The 19580-nt window shown below is 50.7% G+C and overlaps 1 protein-coding gene across 1 annotated transcript in view; it reads left to right on the plus strand.

The window, feature by feature from the left end:
* LOC136296110 (hydrocephalus-inducing protein homolog) overlaps window positions 1-19580 on the plus strand; it is a 94818-nt gene that overhangs the window by 14349 nt on the left and 60889 nt on the right. The gene's annotated exons all lie outside the window — the stretch shown is intronic.

Here is a 19580-nt window from a genome sequence, read left to right on the forward strand (position 1 = left end):
TGTTCATGAAGCCCCAGTCCCTTCTTTTGGGCAGCCTTCCATAGGGATCAGCTGGGAGGCTTCCTGCAAAACAACCCCTTTTGACCCAACGCTGGGTCAAAAAGCTGTTCAGAGGCTTTTGTGGCAGCACCAGACACAAGGCACCTTTGTACTGGGCTGTTCGGAAGCAGCTGGGACAAGCTGGCTACATTTGAGCTTCAGTCCACCGCAAACAACTTTTAGTCAAGTGTCTCCTGCTCATTCCTGGAAGTCACAGGAAAGCCATCCAGCCTCCTGGCTCAGTGCAGGCCCTTGCAAAGGGCTTGAGGATTCTTTCCCTTGCTGTCCAATCCCTCACCACACTTCAGGCTTGGTGCATCTCTGGCTCTACAAAGAGAAAAGTGTTCCTGGGAATAAAGCAAAAGATTTTTCTACCTATTTGCCTCCCCCCTGTTGGGGGTCAAGTTTGCAAAAAAAAAGAGAGAGCAACTGAAAGAGGCAGAAAACGAGGCACTACATCATGCCAGACACTTTCAGAAGTTTGGTTGTGGAAGAGAAAGACACGTTGAGTTTTCTTACCAAAAGATGGCGCTGTCTGTACATTTTGATGTTGATGCCTCCTTCTCAGTGTATTGTTTTCACGGTATGGGAAAAGGTAAATGCGTAGATACGGTACTGCTGGAGCTGTGCTGACTGGGGCAGCAGCAGCTCTGTGGTGATTCACTACGCAGCTGCAATCACCCCACGTTGCTCTCAGGGCCAGGTCTGAATGAGCTTGGTGCTACTGACCAGAGGTGGACTGCTCTGTGTCCGTGGGGTAACCCCAGGGTGACTCCAGTTATGTGGAGTTATGTGAGCTTCGCATGAAAACCCAAAGGCAGAACTTGTCCTGTTGTATTTTTTTGACTTCTGCCGTCCAGCAGCACAAAGCATCTTCTGCCTTTTCTGGGTGTTAATTGCGCCATTAGAAAATGACTCCCAAGAAGGGAAGATTTCACGTGTACTTGCATTTTGTTTTCTTGCTGCTGCAGGTGAAACTGATGAACAAAGGAGTTCTTGATGCTCCCTTCACCTATATCCCTTCAAACACGGAAGTGGACTGCTGCTTCAAGTTTGTACCCGAGGAGGGCCTCATTGCACCAGGTGGGATCCAGACTATTCAGATCTCCTTGGATGCCGCCGTGTTGGGGCGGTTTGAGGAACCATTCCAGTTCCGTGTGGCTGGATCTCCTACGCCTGTGATCCTGACCATCGAGTAAGGACTCTGGGAGCTTACTCTGGGTGGGCACATCTGTAGCTGTCTCTGGGACATCCCCCACCTACCTCATTTTGGGGTCGGGCAGAGAAAAAAGATGTTTCCTGAGGTCTCAATCTCTGCTCTGATCCTGGCATTGCCTTAGTGTGGGGGTGCCTGCTGCCCTGTGTGGTACCCGGGAGCTGGAATGACTCCTCCCTGCAGGGATGTCCCTCTGCCTTGGGCCATGGCAGGCAGTGGCATGGATCAGCTTTGGGCAGTAGCAGTGTTTTGAAAAACTTCTGTTAATAATCCATCCCAAACGGGCAGCAGCAGCCTCCCCTCACTTCTCATGGCCATGCATGGAGGCAGGCTGTGCTCCGAGCTCCTGTGCAGAGTGCTCTGCTACCTCCTTTCCACAGCCAGGAAAAGGCTGATGTGGGAGACAGGGAACTGTGCAGCAGGAACCGTCCCAAGGACATGGGCTTCATCCCATAATCCTGGCCCTGCAGAAGGGAGAAGGGGTGATGATGGGGGAGGCAGAGCTCAGTCCTCAGGACCACAGCAGCATGAGGGCTTGTCCCTGCTAGCCTGAGGCGTGTGCTGGTAGGATAACGTAGTGTAAGCAGGAAAGCTGATGCTGGTTGCTCTGGAGCTTTGGAGCTAGGCTGCTGCTGTTGGGAGGCACTGGATCAGGGCAATAAAGAAATGAAAGCAATCTGCAGTTGATTATACCAATAAGATAAGGGAGATGGATTAAAAAGAACATGAAACTTATTACTTAGCAGGAGAAAAGTGTTGACTAGGTCTGCCCATAGTAGAGAAACAACTACACTGGCTTTGCTTTTGGAGAAAAAGTGCTGCTATTTTTATTTTGGAAATCAAGAGGGAACCTTTCACCATCAAATAATTGATTCTCCTCTGTCCCTCCCCCAAACTGGTCATGCGTGGGATGTTATTCCATAAGCAGCTTTCTCCTTGAGCAAGAGAAGGTGTCTCTTGTTGAGATGTGTAGAGCGGAGCCAGGGACAGTCCTGTGAACACAGTAGAAGACACAGTTCACTGGTCCTTGACTTTTAACCAAAAGGCAGGGTGCGCATTGATTGGCGTCAACCATGAAATAAACTCGTGTTGGGCAGCTTCAAGTGCTGCCTTCAGTGGATGTTGGTGACTTTTAGTGCCTGTCTGCTGAGTTCAAGGCCAGGGGAGGAGGTGTGGTAGATTCAGGACACCCATGTTTGGTTGTTTAAGCTATTGCTCCTGGCTGTGCCAGCTGGTGCACTAGTGACAAGCTGGTCCTTTCCTCTAGGATTCATCTGTCTACTGTGTAGAACTGTTAATGCTCTTTTTGGAGGATGTTTGGGGCTCCCCTGGCTTCATGTCTCAAAACTCTGTCTGTAATGATTGTGTGGGTCAAAATCTCCTGAGAAAGCTCCTCCATTGGAAGACCAGTTACAGCCAAGTAGCAAAGCAGGGAACCTGTGGCTGGAAAGGCTGGTTACAGAAGTTTGTGGGGACACCTTTATGTCCATCCCATTACAGATGGGGAAACTGAGGCACGGAGACAGGTCTGGGTGGGTGTTCAGGGTCCCTCATGGGACCACCGGCAACTTGGGGGCTTTTCCTGCCTGCCCTGCGTCCAAAGCCCCATCAGTGGCTGTGGGCTGCTGGCCTCTTGGCTTTAGCTGCCTCCTGTGCACATGGACACTGTGCTGAGCACATGGTGGTGTGTTGATTTGAAACCCACGATGCCCCTGACACCAGGTTTTGTGCCCCCAAGCCATGACAGCCGGAGGCTTTGCAATTCCCTTTAACTCAGCCATTTCCTCCTGTGTCCCTGTCATCGCAGGGGGTGTGTCGTCGGGCCGACTTTACACTTCGACACCGATGAGCTCGACTTCGGTGACATCTCCTTTGGTGAGTGTTCCCTGCGCTGGGACACAGCGGGAGGGATCTGTGTGCTCCAAAATGGAGCACTTGAACGTAAAAGCATCCAGCACTGCTCATGTTCTGCCACAACAGCCTCTTCAGGGTGTGAACTGCAGGTGCCTCAGGTAGCATTTTGCCATTGTGGGATCAAATAGGAGCAAGTATTTTCTGGTGTCTCTGTCCTGGTTTAAAAGACAGATTCTGCCAAGGAAGGTGGCAATCTTCACGGAATGGAATGATGACCCTCCTCTCTCCAAATTACTGTACCTTTGAAATTACAGGGCTTCCAGGCAAAAATATGGAAAAGGAATAGCAGTTCGTTACTAGAGTATATCCGGACAGCACAGACAACAACGCAATGCCAGAAGTTTCCAACCCACCGAGTCCTGTTTTCCCCTTTGGTGTGGTTATGATCACAGGCTGGAGGAGCGGTGGGCTCTGGCAGGGCAGTGATTTCCCTCCCAGCCGGCACGGGCAGGGAGGGAAGGAGGAAATCGCTGCTTTTGCAAACTACGGGCAGCAGGAGATGTGGGCACTGGCAATCGGGAGCAGGCAGAAGCGGGGACGGCGGGCAGATTCGATCACGGTGCTGAGCCCGGCGTCAAGCGCACGACGTCCCGCAGCAGCACGCTGCCGACCTTCCCGAGCCCCGGCGGAAGGACGGAAAGGTCTGCCCCCTGCAAACCTCGGCTCCGACTTCACAACCGCCCGCGGCATCACGGCACAGCTCCCAAAGAGCCCCGGATGGAAAAGCCCACCCGCACAGCCGAGACCACCCCAAACCCCCTGTATTTCCCTTCCCAGACTGAGGCCAAAATTCACTACGAAACCTAAACTCATAACAATGAAGTTGTTGAACGTTTTAAGAAAACTAATTGCCTCTCCTGATCTGCTTCTTCGCCACCCTGCATCACCACTGAGGCACTTGTTAAGTTGCCTTTTGAATAAATGAAACAAGAAAGGCAACAGGTAGAAACGCATTCCTAAGGTCTCTTCAGCTGAAGGCAGCTGTTGTATCTTTGCTTCTTTTTAACTGTTGTTGACTGTTGTCTGCATGTGGTGACCTCAGTCTCATTTGAGGTTTTGACATCTGTGTTTGTCCCTTTTGTGCTTCTCTTGCCTCCCTGCTGGAGTCACTGCTGGAGCCGGCAGTGATTACTGTTGATGGGCACAGAGAAGCTCTGGGCTGCGCCTGCAGTTGTTTTTTTCCCCCACCTGTGTTCAAATGACTCTTGGTGAGCAGGCCTGGGGAGAAGTCTCCTCCCCACAGAGCTGGCCAGCCAGTCCACTGCAGAGCGGGTTGTGGCTGGTGTCCGGGCTCTGCAGGACATCCCCACCATGCGTGGCACTATCTCTGGCTTTCCAATATGGAAAGCAAATCTCAGAGTTAAGGTGGGGTAAACCCTTGCAGGCAGCAATCACAGTGAGTAGTATGGGTGCGATGTCCCCGCTTGTTGGGTCAAGGCTCGGGTTTGCCTCCAGCTGAGTGGGCTCTGAGCTGTCACATGCCCAGTCTGTTTGGCCCAAACCAAAAGACGCCTTAAGAATTCTGCAGAGAGAAACTGCATTAGGGTGCTTTGCATCACGTTCTAGTTCCTGATTTCATCCTCACTTTCTACTGCTGTAGCTTCTTCTCAATGGCGACTCACTCTTTATGTATCTTGAAAAGGGTAGGAGTGTTGGCAGACTTAACAGGGAATTTTACAGTTTGAATTTTCAGAGGAAATGCTTGGTCTGGGTGCACAGTCATCAGGGAGAAATAACTGGTGCTGGTTTGGGGCAGGTGAGGGAGCTTCTCCCCATCAGAAAGAGAGAAGCTTGCAGTGTTGAGCAGGGCTAAGAGCAGGCATTTTCAAGGCTACAGTCTGGAATCAGTGTTAAAGGGAACTAAGTGACGACTAATTCCTCTTGCAGCTTCTCAGTAATCTGTAGTTCAGATAATAAAGAGCTAAACTCCAATCACGCTTTCATGCTACCAGGGTATTCCCACCGGGAGTCACGACATAACTGGTGCCTAAATGGATATTTGTGTCCTTTTCCTAGGCTTTCCCTACACCAAGACCTGTCGCCTCACTAACACCTCGCGGGTGTCGGACGATGGCACTCAGCCTGCTGTTAGCAGCTTTGAGCAAATACTCAGCGACAGTGAGCCCTCCTGGAGGGAGGGAATTCATTTTTCTGTGAAGCCAAGGGAGTTTACACTGAACCCCAGCGAAAGGACCCTCCAATCCCAGGAACACCAGGATATCGAGGTATGGGAAGAGTCCAGCCACACACACTTCAGCAGCGGGTCTGAAGCTTCACGGGAGTGTGGGAGGGCTTTAGCTCTGATGCCAGCTCTGATCATCGTGTGAGCGAGGATCTGCACTGGCGTGGGGCCTCTGTGAGCTGGGTTACTCGGGACGTTCCTGAAGGAGCACTGATTTGTTTCCAAAATCACAAGCTGAAATCATGTCCCATAATGGTCAAGTACTGAAGGCATTTTGGTGTTTTTGAGAGCAATGTCTTTGATTGCAAGTGGGCAGAGGACGGACGAGGACCAAAGGTGGCTGTTAGAGAGATGTCATTATATAAAGCAGTTTGCTTTTCTTCTTGGTCTCATTTCTCCTGTCCTGGGGAGTAGAATGATTTGTGTTCACTGCAGGGATCTCCAGTGAAGGCAAAAAACTCTGCGGCCATGAACTGCCCAGCACCTGCTGGCCCACGCTTTGTCTTCAGCTTCCTGCTGTAAAGCTGAACTCATTCTGTTCAAGTCAGCAGATTTCCACTGCATTTATGTCATTGTAGTCAGATGAAAATTTGCCCCTTAATTTGAACACAGTGCTGCACAGAGCTTTAGTCTAATGTTTTAATTTAGCTGACCTATGCCCTGATAGCAAGGTGTGCTTAACAAATCTGGTATTTGCCAGAAGGCTTTTGTCACTCTTAGAGACTGCTCTACACGTGGAGCGGCAGAAGAATTAAGGCAAAATCCTCCCTTTTCTTACCACAAAAACTGGAGGACATCACACGTGAGTCATGAGCTTTTGTAAAGAAGAATTTACTGCTCTTCTCTTCCACCAGGTGACCCTGTGTTCCAACACTGTGACGGAATACAACCGGAAATTGCTGGTGGACCTGGAGTGGTTTGGCAAGGGAGTGGCATCACTGATCATCAAGGCCAGGTACCAGCACTTCCCTGGCCTCCCCCAGCGCACTGCCTTGCACAGGACGTGCTGGCTGCAGCTCCCAAGGAGACGTGTTGTTTAATGACCTCATGTTCTGCCCAGCTGGACATGAGAACAGCAGTGCTTGAAAAGCAGCCTGTGGTGAAAAGCAGCCCTGCTGACAGCCCAGCGTGGTCCTGGGTCGTTTTCTAAAGGGACCAGGAATGATATCATTTATTGACCTGGTGCTTGAGGTGAAGCAAATTTCCCAAGGGCCTCCTCGCCTTCTTCCTGCAAGAGGTGGAGTTGTGCTGGGTTGCAACCAGCCCGCGTTGGCTTGGGGCACACCAAGCAGTCTGCTGAGGGTCAGGGTCTGGTTCTGTTAACGAGGGCACGTGACAGTGGGGAAGTGGCTCACAGCAAGAGAGGTGAGGGCAGGATCTTCAGAGGGGAAATCAGTCCTTGATGTGGCAGGTCAGCTCTACTTTTTCCCCTTCTCTCTGCTTCCTGTTTTGAGCTTTGATGTTCTCAGGCTTAAAGCAAAAGTTGTTCTTGCTCCAGCAGAATTCCATCCTGCTGTGCTGCTCTAGGTGTCAGTTTAATGACAAGAGGGATGCAATTCCCTGGTGCTGTTCCCACTCCCAGGCAGAGCCATCTCGTCAGTGCCTGGGCTGCCATGTTTGAAAAGCAAGTGCCATTGGGGACAGTCAGTGTTTGGACCTGTGGAGTGAAGGACCAGGGGAGTTGTAGGAACTGGGAGGGAGTGATCTCCCACTCTGTGGGGCAGGTGATGTCTCATGCCCTCCAAGGCTGGGGCAAACAGCTGAGTTCTCAGGCAGGGTAACAGCACCATGGGAGAGAAGGGAGTCCTTTTTACTGAGACACTAGAGTCGTGTGTTCCTGGAGCCTTACTGAGCACTGATCCCTGTTGGGAAGGCTCCCCCAGAGCTCATGGATCACTGGGACTGTTCCAGGAGTTCTTGCAAACCTTCTTGGGTGAAGGAGGGGCTGAGGCAGCTGTGGGACCAAGTGCTCTGCCTGGGGCACTTGGCAGCCTCTGGGTGCTGCCTCTCAGGTTTTGCCCCTCCTCGACAAGACATGTTTGAGTGGGAGGACTTTAAAGGCAATTTTTCACCGTAGGCCTGTTAAATGTGTATTTGACAGTGACAAAGGTGTTGTGCTCCATTTCACAATCTTTGGGGGTAAACGTTCTCCATTCTCTCAGTATCTCTGATTCCCTTGGGGTCATCTCTTTGCCCAAATGTTTCGTTCCTGAGCTGCAAGTGTACCCCCAAAACCGGGGGATCCATGAGTGCGACCTGAAGGCCCCGTTCGTGAGGAAGTTCTTCATTTGGAATAACACCCACCTTCCTGGCTGCTACGGGCTTATTCCCCAGGTTTGGCATCGCATCCACCTCCTCCTCTGAAATATTACTGTGGAGATTATTAGGGGGGAAGAGGGTTTGGATAAGACCTTGCCGGTTCCTATTCAGTCTTAAAGATCTGCTGAGAACAGGATCCTACCTGAATGTTAGCTTTAGGATGCAGTTTAATCTCTTGAGGAAAGGGCTTACGTTCTAGTCTTCAGGGTGTTTTCTTGTGGGAGATCTTCGAGGGTTGTGAAAAGCTGCTGCATCCACAGACACCAGTGCTTGTGCTGGCAGCCTCCTTGCAGAACCCCCTGAGAATGCTAAGCCTACAATTCTTGGATCTTGTTTGTGCCTTTTACCTTTGTCCTGGGGATTTTTAAAAATGTGTGTAAGTTGCTGTTGGGATGGATGTTAAGGAGTTTGAAGTTTCTTCAGAGGTCCCTCTGAAGCTGGATTTGATTCTGTCCCTTCTAGGAACCCGAGGAGGACTCTCCTGTGCTCTACTCCAGCCCCAGACCCTGTGGGATTCTCCAGCCTCGGAGCGCTGCAGAGATTCCAGTTACAGTTGAAATCCAAAGATTGGGCAAGCGTTGCACCAGTGTTTGTACCGGCGTGTTTGGGGATGCAAGAAACCCACTGGTGAGTGCAAGGGGAGGTGTGTGCCTTCGTGCAACTGGTCCTGGCAGGGTGCACAGTGTGCGGGGATTCTTCCGGGGAAAAGAGGCACAGGCTGCTGTGGAGAAGGACAGCAGGGACAGGTGGCATAAACAGCTCGTGCCTTATAGGTGGCAATGTCAGTGTCTGACCCAGAAGGTAGTTCATCTAAGCTGGAATTGAGGATCATTTTAATTACTCTTTAAAATGCTCTTAACTTTGGAAACATCTTTTTTAAAATGTTACCTCTCAGCACAAAAGAGGATGTCAGAAGATTTCTGGGAACCTTGGGCTTTCTGTAAAAGAAAGGAAAGCTGGCATCTGAAGAGTAGTTGCAAGGATTTAAGCTTACATTAAAACATGGAAATGGTGATGCCAAATTCCCTGGATGGCACCAAACATCTGAACCTGGGCCATTGTGGCACTGCATGTAAACCAGTCAACAGGGAGGACAGGCAGTGCAGGCTGTGCCAGGGAGCCTGAAGTTTGACTGAGCACTTGCTTTCAACTATCAGATTGCTTACCTAAAGAGAAGAGTTTCTCCCCACCCGAAGAACCAGTTGTTTAACTGTCAGCCTGATCTTAACTAGAGATTTCTTGCAAAGCTTCTACCTTTGGACCAATAATTTGTAGTTTGAAAGTTTCTCTTTACTTAATCCTTTTCAATTTGGAGGTGAATACATAAGCTTTATTTTTTTCCCCCCAAAATCCCAGGAATTCAGCTGGAGAATGGTAGCTGTCCCTAAAGAAATAACTTGAGCTGGGTTGAGCTGTTTAAGCTTTTTTAGGTTTCCCTGTTTGGGTTTGATTTTTTTTTTTTACTCTTTCTTGCCTGCTTTCTGTAACAGAGAACAGAACTACAGAGCCTTGGACGGCTGTCAGCAGTCTACATAAGTCCAAGGCTGATAGAGTTCGGCAGGATCCCAGTGCTAAGGCCTAATTCACAAGCTTTTGGCCTCTTCAACGAAGGTCTCGTCGATTTAGACTTCAGGCTAGAGATTGTAAGTATCTGTGGGGCCGTTTTCCAGGGAAATTGACTGGTTGACATTACAAGCTGCCATGACGTGGTTTTTATATGCATCGGCCTGTGTGAGAGGAAGCAAGATATTCCAAGATTCCATCTGGGTGAGGCAAAAGGAACCTGGCTCTGGAGTGGTTTTAGCTGGGGCACTCCTCAGTGAAATCAGGTGCAGAGATGTTGGAGCAGAAATTCGTCTGGATTGTGTTGACGAGTTCTCCCATAATTTTATGGAAGGTCTTTAGCTGTGTGTGTCACGGTTTTTGAGCTCTGAGATCAAGAGAAACCTGTGGTCCTTTGCTCCTCGGAGAGCATGGGTTTCCCTGTGCTTTCCCTGTGCCATCTACATTTGCTTTGTGCCAAACTGCTGTTCATGGTAGAGAAGAGGGTGTGAGGTCTGTCCTCAGACTGCTGGTGGGGAGGCAATTTTCACACCTGCTGTGGGTCAGGCCAGTTGGGCTGTCCACACAAAGACATGTGTGGGGGTTGTGCACCCCCCCAGCCTGTGGTCTCTGTGCCTTTGAAGAGCATCTTTGGGGACCGGCTGCAGAGAATGGCTGTTTAATATGTGAAGGCTGCATAGGGCAGAGGAGCTGGGGCTGCTCCCCTGGCAGGGAGAGCAGGGCTGCTGCAGCCAGGAAGGGCTTGTAGGCTGGGCCTGGGGCTGGGTGGGATGTCTGCTGGAGGGGGAGATCTCTGAGGGGCTTGAGGTCTGTTCTTCTCCATGCTGGGTGTGTTGAACTTGGAGCTGGTTAAAACCTGATCCTGTGGACTTGTTTGTGTCTGTGGATAAAGCATCAGGCCATGTGGGAAAGTCCAGCCACAGCCTCCTGAGCCAAGGAGGAGGGGCATGATTTTTCCTCTTGCTGCTTTTCCTGCAGTTTGGGGGATAAATGTAACCTTAAAGTGAGGGATTTTTCCAGGACAGCTTTCTCGAACTACACAATGAAATTCTGCCTTCCACCTCTTCAGGGAGCAATGCACCTTGGCTGGGTGGGCCTGGTGTGTAAAGGATGGGCTTCACGTGCTCGTTCCAGGGCTGGACCTGCAGAGCTGTGTCTGTACAGCTGTGCTGGTGCGGGGCCTTTCCTCCCTCCTTTGGGCAGCTTCCAGCTCTCTTGGCCAATCTGTGAAGCCCATGAGAAACCAGAGGACACGAGTTCTTAGGAAGAGTGGGCCATGCCCACTGAGCACATGTCATCCAGTTTTCCCTCTGCTTCCTTCTTTCCTGCTCTGCCATAACCATTTAGAGGTGACTTTTCCAAAGCAGAAGGCCCTGGGGCACCTCTCTACAGCGGATGATCAGTGGGAAGTGAGGGCCTCGGTCCTTTAGGGGACGTTGAAAAGCATTGATGGCCTCTTGGGAAAGGATAGTTTGGTGTTGGGGTTTTGCTCAACTGGTTTTGCGGAGATATTCTTCAGGCTCTCAGCAGTGTCCTCCAGCTGTGTGGTTTCTGGAGTGGGATTTGAGCCGTCATGACTTCCTCTGGCCCTGAGCCTTTGTGAGAAGCCAGGAGAGAGAAAGCAGCTTTCCTTGGCACACACTCCAGAGAAGGACTGGGGAAGGAACACTCTCCTGAGGATAAGCGTCCCTTGGGTTGGGCAAAACTGGGTTAATTAGGTGAGAGTCTGTTAAAGGAGGGGAAAATACAGGTTGTGTAAGCTCTGCTGTTCCCCAATACTGCAGCTTAAATTTAGGGAAATTAGGCCTTTAGGATTTTTATCCTCCCCTCTTTAGTCTTCTCCTTTTCTTACACCCCATAAGAGACCAGGGTGTATGGTTTCCATCCTAAATGCACATTATGCGTGTCTTACAGGCTTGTAAACCTCACTGCTATGTTATTGAACCCAGGGAAGGAGTGATCCCCGCCAGGGGTGATGTTCATGTGACTGTCACAGCAACCCTGGATGACACTGGGGTTTTTGCTGATGCTCTCCAGCTGTTCATTGGGAACAGACTTTGGACCACCTCCACCCTCCTGGCTTTTGGCACTGGCACCACAATTGTCACAGACAAACCACTTGCCCCGGAGCTCAACTTGGGATACCAATTCAGGTAGGAGATCTCCCACTCCCACCTCTCCTTCTGTCTCAACAAGGAGCAGTTTTGCTGTAGTCCTTCAGGCACGATCTTCTTCAGTGTTCAAAGACCCTGACTCCTTCCCTGAAGGCAGAGATACCTTTAGAGACATGTGATGGCCAGTTGAGCGTTGCTAGGTACCCTCAAAAACCACTGAAAGAGAAACCAGTTGCTCAATTGCCACTGAATTGCCTTCAGTTCTAACACATCTATGTCCTCACTTGGTCAAGTAATGATCTCGCAGGCTCCCCCAGAACAAAAGGTTCCCAAAATGGCGCCTGGGTGAGGCGGGCCCTCCGTGTGGCTGCGGGACCAAGGGAAGATGGCATCGCACCCTTCCCTTCCAAAATGGCACCTGCCAGGCAAGCAGGGGCCCTGGGAACAAAGAGACGGGAGGGTGACGACCCCCCTGGGAAGGCAGGAGCCCGCAGAGCAGTTCCAGAGGCAGATGGAAACTTGCTGGTTTGTGTGGGGCCTGCAGTGCCGCTGCCAACGCTTCCTCACGCTGCTCGTGGGCTCTGCTGCTGCCCTGCCTGCCCAGGACTGATGCTTGTGCGGGAGGCCAGAATGTTAGGGTGCCCTCTCAGGTGCATCACCTCTGGGTTTGACCGGCAGCCTCAGGATGGCCTAAAATATTAGCGAGGCAGCATGATCAGAGGTGTTTGAAAAGCAAAACTGTTTTAATTAAGGTGAAAATAAGAAGCCATGCAGAAAAAAGAGAAAAAGCTGTGCCGAGTGCAAGGAGGACCTTTGCACTTGCTACAACACCCCAAAAATGCCCTGAGGATCTTCCTCTATTCTCTTAAGCATGTAACAATCCAGGCCGGATTCTTGGCATCCTGCCCAATAGAAATAGGAACAGGGCTTGAGGCACAGTCTCAAAGATCCAAGGGCTGCGTCCGTCCTGGCACAAGGCCAAAAAAGGTATCAAAACCTCTGGTTTTTACCTCATGAGTGAAACAAAGAATGGAACCCAAATCCTTCCCTTAAATGGAAGCCTCCTTGCCACTGTGGGGCTGCAAACCCTACCAGGTGAGGTACACTTCTACACAGGACCTTGCTCATTTTTCCGTTGCCAGCAGAGTTTGCAAAGTTCACTTCAAAACAGTTTCTGATTGCGAAATGAAGTTTCTACAAATGACCACCAGTGCAAAACCAAAGCTTCTATGAACGAGAGAGCCCCTGCTCCCCTGGTTTCCTCTCCTAGAGCAGACAGATGATTTCTAGCAGCTTGCTGGGATCGTCCAGAAACTTCCTCCGCGCTGGCTTTTAAAAATGCCTGCAATCATACCCCCGCACACAAGGGCCTCAGGTGCAGGATCTCAAAGATTCAATAACAGTTTCGGGTGCAGATTAATGCAAAATACAGTAACAGTATGAATCACCCCAGAACACACATTTTGGAGGAAAACACCAGATCCTGTTAGCCTGGCCTGGAAAATGCTACATTACCATTAGAAACATATTCCTCCTTGCAATAACGACATCAGAAGGGCAGCTTATCAGACACTGTTCCCGGTCCACATTAAGAGCTGCAAATGAAGACGGTCTCCAAGCTATTAACAGCTCAGAATCCTCATTGGGAGCAATCTGATGACCAGGACAATAGCTTCTCCCATACTATTTTCCATTCTGGTTTCTCTTCTAGCCTCCTTCCCTGTGCTCATCAGTTCAGACTAACAGATGGGGGCCACCACTTCCATCAGCTCTTCTGGAAGGTGGAATGTAACAGGCCAGCTGGGAAGGAGGGCCAGAGCACCTCAGCCCACAGTAGCCCCAAGGCCAAACGTGATTCCCAGAGGCCCAAACGTACGGCCCCCGTGTTTGGGCTGGAGCCGCTGTCAATGGACCTGAAGCCAGGAGAGTCTGTGGACTTGGTGCTGCCAGGCTTCTCCCGCAAGGCGCAGGTGAGGTCCCCACCACGGGCTGAGCTGGGGAAGCATCAGATCCCCTCCCCTGGGCTCGTTCCACAGTCCCTTGACATTTGCCTGGGGAAATGAGCCTGTTTGGCTCCCTTTGTGCAGCTCACAGTCAAAGCTCAGGGGCTGAGTCGTCTACGCTTTCTGCTGGAATCACTATCATTAGTGGCATTGGCACGGCAGGAAATGTTCTGAAACAGCCCTGGAATCAGATTGATGTAGCAGAAGCAGTAGGAGGCCTTTAGGTGCCACTTCAGGCTCCTGCTAAGATTCATCCAGCTCTGCTCAGATTTTCCAAAAGCAGCATGGTGCTCTGCTTTCCCCTTGGAGAACCACAGAACATCCAAAGCCATGTGCTCCTGTTTTGCAGTTTCCCAAGAGAGCTGAGAGGGAAAAAGTTGAAAAACGTCAGCAGTCGTGTTGGACTCTAAAGGGGAAAACTGAGACCATTTGAATTTCAGTCAGGGAAACATTTTCTTAAATGAGGCTTGTGCCAAGAGTGGGCTGGTGGGAAGAGACAGGAAGGACTCAAAATCATCTGGTTTAGACTTTTTGAGAGCATTTTGGTGCTCAGGGGTTGATATCTATGTGTTGAAAATGCATGTTTGCTGTGTCTGTGTATCCCAGAGAGCAGAACTTGGCCTGCTGGCTGCAAGCGGGAATGCCCAGCAGCCCAGCTTGCCTGCACAGGCAGCAAGAACCCCTGGAGAGCCAAGGTTGGCTTTTAATACTGAAACCACACTGTGAGTCAGTGCTGGTCATGTTTTGAAATATTCCCCCCGCAGGCCCGGCCCCCCTCCCCAGGGCTAGCTCTGGAGAGGCTTTGGAGGAATATCTCCGAAGGGACAGGACAAAAGATTTCAAAAGAGGCTCTTACCCCCAGATTATTCCAAGTCGTTTATTCCTCAAAGGGGTCCAGGGGCCGAAAGAGAGAGAACAAAGAAATCCAGGGGTCTTATCTAGTCTCCTATTTTGGGAGGGTCCTGGCATTCAGCCAATTAGGTGTGGACATGTAGGGAGGAAATTCCAGAAGGGTCAAAAGGCGAGAGACCATTCCCCTAAAGAATTGCAAGGTTTCTCCAGGAGGAAAATGCCTTTGAAGCCCACAGTCAACAGGCACAACCTGTCTGTGTTTCCATCACTTTCGGGGAGGTGATTGCTGTAATCAGTTGATGATTCTTCCTTGCTGCTTTACTGGCGCTTTAAATTCTCTTTGTCATCTCCCTTTTTTAGGGATTGCTGTGTTCCTTCTTTTGCTTTTCAGGTTTGCTTTTGTTCCCAGTAAGGCCACAGTGTTTGGTCTCCTCTCTTGCTGCTCTGCCTGCATGACTGTATCCCCCAGAACTGCCCTATCCAAAGCTGACCTGCTAGAAAGGAATTTCTTCCTCCCCGCAGGAGAATGTGCTGTTATGCTTTCAGGTAGCCCATTCCCTCCGTGGAACACGACTGCATAGCTGTGTGCAGGCAGAAATCAGCAGGTTTTTGGCCCTGTTGAATATGCAGATGATTTGGTTCAGGTGCTCTTGTCTCCATCCTGCCGGTGCTGACCTGCTCGGCCCTTCCTTCCCACCAGGCACTGCCCTACTGCCCCTGGCCAAAATGCTGGAGCCAGACAGAAGGGATTCAAGTTCACCCTTGGGAATTCTGTGCCTGTACCTCCACAGCAGAAAGGGCTTTGGAAAAGGGGTCAAGGAAGGACGTCACCAGGGCATGGACAGGTCTCCTCTTGTCCTGTTTCCTCAAGTGGCAAAATCATGGTTCCATGTCTTTCCTGCAGAATCTTCAGGGGGTGCAGGTCTCCATGGAGAGCTCACCTTACTTCCAGCTGGCGGGCCCCAGTGATGCATGCCGTGCCGTGCCAGGAGGCGCCATTACCGATGTGCACGTCCACTTCACTCCTGACGAGAACAAGGTGAGACTGGAGGAGCCAAAACACAGAATTATCTCCAAAGCCATTGTTGTCCCTGCACTCTGGGTACAGCCCATGCTGTGAGCTTGGCTCCAGGCCGTGGGCAGGCAGCCTGCAGCCAGTCCCAGCTTGGCATGTGCTGTCAGGCCCTGCACCCAGGCCTGACAGGCCCTGCTTCCCCTCGCTGCACATTCCTCTGAGCATTCCCAAGGGAAGAAAGATGCCCAGGGAACAGTAGGCAAACGGTAGAGGGGTGTTGATAGATGTCTGGCCATCTCTAGGTATAGTGGAAGGGGTTTCGTTATTCTGCAAAGTACTAGAGGAACAAAGAGGTCAGAGAGCTTTCCGCCTTCCTGACGGGCAACAGCTTCCCTGCCTCACCCGGGGCTGGAGAAAGGACGGTGCTTTTTCACACCCTCTGTTCTCCAGCCTTGCGGCTGTGCTGTCCCAGAGCACAGCTGACCATGACACGGCTGCAAGGCCAGGGCAGAGGATGTGCTGTGCCCGTGGGCCCAGCCTGGCACAGGCACACTGAGCTCTAGGTGCCCTTAGTCAGCAGGAGCTTGGTGAGCTGCAGGGGACTTGGACACCTGCCTGAAAGAGCTCGTGTAGGGCAGGTACAGCCTGCAGGCAGGCAGACCTGTGGGCCCAGAGCCGGTGGCAGCGACACTGCTGCGGCTCTGTCTTCATGCCTGTCACTGTGGCTGCTCTGTCAGCTGGCGCCCATTCCATGCCAATTGTGCTTTTGCGTGCAAGTTTGAACACCAGTGCCGAGGCCCTGGCAAGTCTGCTCTCAGCGCTGTGATCTGGAGGCTCGTTCATACAGAGGGGTTTAGGACATGGCATGGAAGGGAGGAGGCCTTGCAGGGAAACAAAGAGAGGCTCTTTGCAACAGCATCCTGCTACCTCTTAGCACTGTTCTTCTCGTGACTTGGTTGGAGAGGCAAAGTTAGAGGGGAGTTCTGAGCAAACAGATATTTCTACACCAGGCCAGAGGTCCAGGATCTCTTTGGGTGCAGCTGTTCTCTCAGTTTCCTTTTGCTGCTTAGATTCAGTTTAACACTTTGTCCTATTCTCAATCCGTGGGAATATAGTAACCTAAGGAGGAATGTCCTGTGTTCCCTAGCTCCATGTTCCTTAGAAGGGACTTAGGAATTATTTAACATCATTAAAATTGAGAGTAAAAATTATGGTGGCCCTGGGCACTTGTCTGTATGACCCAAGTGACACAAGAGCTTAATGCCACTGAGATAGGTTTTGCAAAGTGCACTGCTGCCTTTAAAATGTGAGATATTAGTAGAACTTATTGTTCATTTGGGGGTGGAATAGGTAAATTGATACCCTTGAAGGGATATAGGAAATGGCTTTTCTTCTGCCATGGAGATGGCACCAAATGACCTGTGCTGAGACAGTTTCTTTTCCTGCAGGTTTATTCCCATGAGCTCGTCTGCGTCAGTGGAGAGGAAAGGATAGTTGTGCCAATTCGGGCCATCCCTGCCCGAGCTATCCTGGACTTCCCAGACGAGCTGGACTTCTCAAAGTGTCCGGTCAAGGGCAGCACCCGCAAGAGTCTGCTGATTCAGAATTGTGGTAGTGTGGCAGCTCATTACCAGCTGGGCACCGAGAGGTGAGGCAGCTCATCTGTCCTTGTGCAAAACACCTTTGGGGGATAACAGAGTTGGGAAAGAACAACAGAAGGAACCAGAGCATGGGAGCTGCTGCCCTGCATCGCTGGCTGGAAATGGGCAGGATGGATGGCATCTGCTCTTGCTTTCAGTGTTCTTAGCAGGATGCAGCCTTTGAGCTTTCTCTGCCCCAGATTTCCTGGGGGGTGCTGGAACATGTTCGTTGCTGGCTTGCGCCCTCCTGAGCACAAGCAGCTTCTGAAATGGGTACTCACCACTGTCAGCCAAACAGACCCATTCTCTGGGAGGACACAGGCACATGGCTTTCCAGTGGTGCCTGCATCAGATGCCCAACATGAGCTGTGTTGCAGGCAGCCGGTGCAGTTCCTGTTACTTAAAGCTGATCTGATTTCCCTTGTCAGCTGAGGGCATCAGTCCCCTCTTCTGTTCCACGATGAACCTTTGAAAGCCGGTTTAAAATTTCAAACACGTGCTTTAAATCTCTGAATAAGGTCGTCCCCCCTTTCATTGAGATCTCATTTTATATATTCTGAAGTTCCTGTGTTTCTGCTGTTTTTTCATTTTGGTTTGTGTTAAATGTTTGCCAAAAGATCATGAATTCTTCATTGGGAACTTTCATAAATGTCAAGCTCCTCCAAGGCCTATCAATACACCACATGCCCATAGGCATAGGCACAGGTGTATTAGAAACATGAGACATTTAGTGACTATGTGAAAAGCAATTGGGCTGATTTAGAAGATAAAAGTATAGAATAACTTTCTCTAGAGGGGACCTCTGGAAATTGTCCGAGCAAATACGCTGCTCAAAGCAAGACCAGTGTCCGGGGATTGCAAGGGGCCATTGGGAGATCTGGAGTTGTCTTTAGATGCCATACAAGGAAACAAACATACAAATGGACTAGTTAAAAAGCCGAAGAAGACCTATTAAAACCCCTCCATGACCTTATCTTTTCTGCCTGTCGGGTGCAGTAGTGATTCATTGAAAGGGTAGATCTAACAGGATGAGAACTATCTTAAGGAACAGCTGACAATTAACTCACTATATTGCTCTAATCAAGCCATAAAAGGCCAAAATTTATCCTGCCAGCCCCATCTCTTGGCAGTGGTTTTCATTTGGTTATTATAGCGTCAGGGATGTCTCCTTCACAGTCCTTCTTATCTGTGGGCTCAGGGAACAGCTTAGTGATGTTGACTGAAATTCAGAGGAGTTAAGTTTAACTGTAGAGCTTGTGTCCTTGGGTCTTGGGGAGCCAGGTCTATATGAGAGATGACTGCTCCAGCAGGAACAGGGGAGTCTGGTGGGTACAGCCTGGGGTGGGATGTAGGAGATGCAAGGGCTGATTTGCACTCAGTTTTTCAGCCCTGACAACTGAAACTTGGCTGGATCTTCTTCTCCTGGTAATTTGAAAATAAGAAGATATCTTCTTTCTCACGCAACCCCTGAGGTCACTCCCAGGAGTGTTATTCGCATCCTGCCATCTGAGGGCAGGAGTATGTAACATGGGGCAGGAGTGGGAAGGGAAGGGAAGGGAAGGGAAGGGAAGGGAAGGGAAGGGAAGGGAAGGGAAGGGAAGGGAAGGGAAGGGAAGGGAAGGGAAGGGAAGGGAAGGGAAGGGAAGGGAAGGGAAGGGAAGGGAAGGGAAGGGAAGGGAAGGGAAGGGAAGGGAAGGGAAGGGAAGGGAAGGGAAGGGAAGGGAAGGGAAGGGAAGGGAAGGGAAGGGAAGGGAAGGGAAGGGAAGGGAAGGGAAGGGAAGGGAAGGGAAGGGAAGGGAAGGGAAGGGAAGGGAAGGGAAGGGAAGGGAAGGGAAGGGAAGGGAAGGGAAGGGAAGGGAAGGGAAGGGAAGGGAAGGGAAGGGAAGGGAAGGGAAGGGAAGGGAAGGGAAGGGAAGGGAAGGGAAGGGAAGGGAAGGGAGTGCTGAAGTGTGGCCAGGGACTCCCTTAACTGGCAGCTTCTCTTTCTGGCAAAATTCCTGACAAAACAATAAGAAAAAAATCCTGTGCCTTGCCCACACCAGGCACCGATCCCCCAAGCCCCAGCAGAGACCTGCAGCAGTGCTGGCTCACCCTCGGGGCAGATGTGGGAGCTCGTACAGTAATCCGGCTCCGGGGCTGCTGGGGCCTTGTCTTTCCTCCTCTCTCCCCAAAATCTCACATCCAGCACATAAACATTGCTGGCCCAAGGCTTCTCCATCAGCCACTAGTGATGTTCTCACTAGTGGTAATGGAGCAGGTCAGGCCCATAACTGCAGCAATAGGTCCTTAGTGAGCAGAACCTGAAGCAAGTTCATCAGCTGTCACTACTGACATGAATGAAATTCAGCTTGCCAGATGTTCTCTATATTTTTGTGTGTGATAAGTTCATCACCAAACTCCCCAGAACACCCTTTCTGTGCACAGATTGACCACCAGCAAAGCACTGAGGAACTTTTGTTTCCTCAGTGGGGCTGTGGAAGAGCACAAAGCCCAGCAACTTCTGGGCAGAAGCACATTTCACCTGAGCTGTCCCTGAGCATCAAAGCACGGAGTCTTGTGTTTGTCAGGCAAGAACTGTTCACCTGGTGACCAATCCTAATTGCTCCTGTTACATCCAAAGTGCACCAAGACATTTGCGTAATTATTTCCAACACATTGCGCAGAGTTTGTCTGGTGAGCCAAGCAAACAGTTACCAGCCTGGATGACAACCCAGGGCCCCAGA

Source organism: Chamaea fasciata, unplaced genomic scaffold (assembly GCF_029207755.1).
Source record: "Chamaea fasciata isolate MVZ Bird 193981 ecotype frontalis unplaced genomic scaffold, bChaFas1.0.hap1 SCAF_12, whole genome shotgun sequence".
NCBI classification, from domain to species: Eukaryota; Metazoa; Chordata; class Aves; order Passeriformes; family Sylviidae; genus Chamaea; species Chamaea fasciata.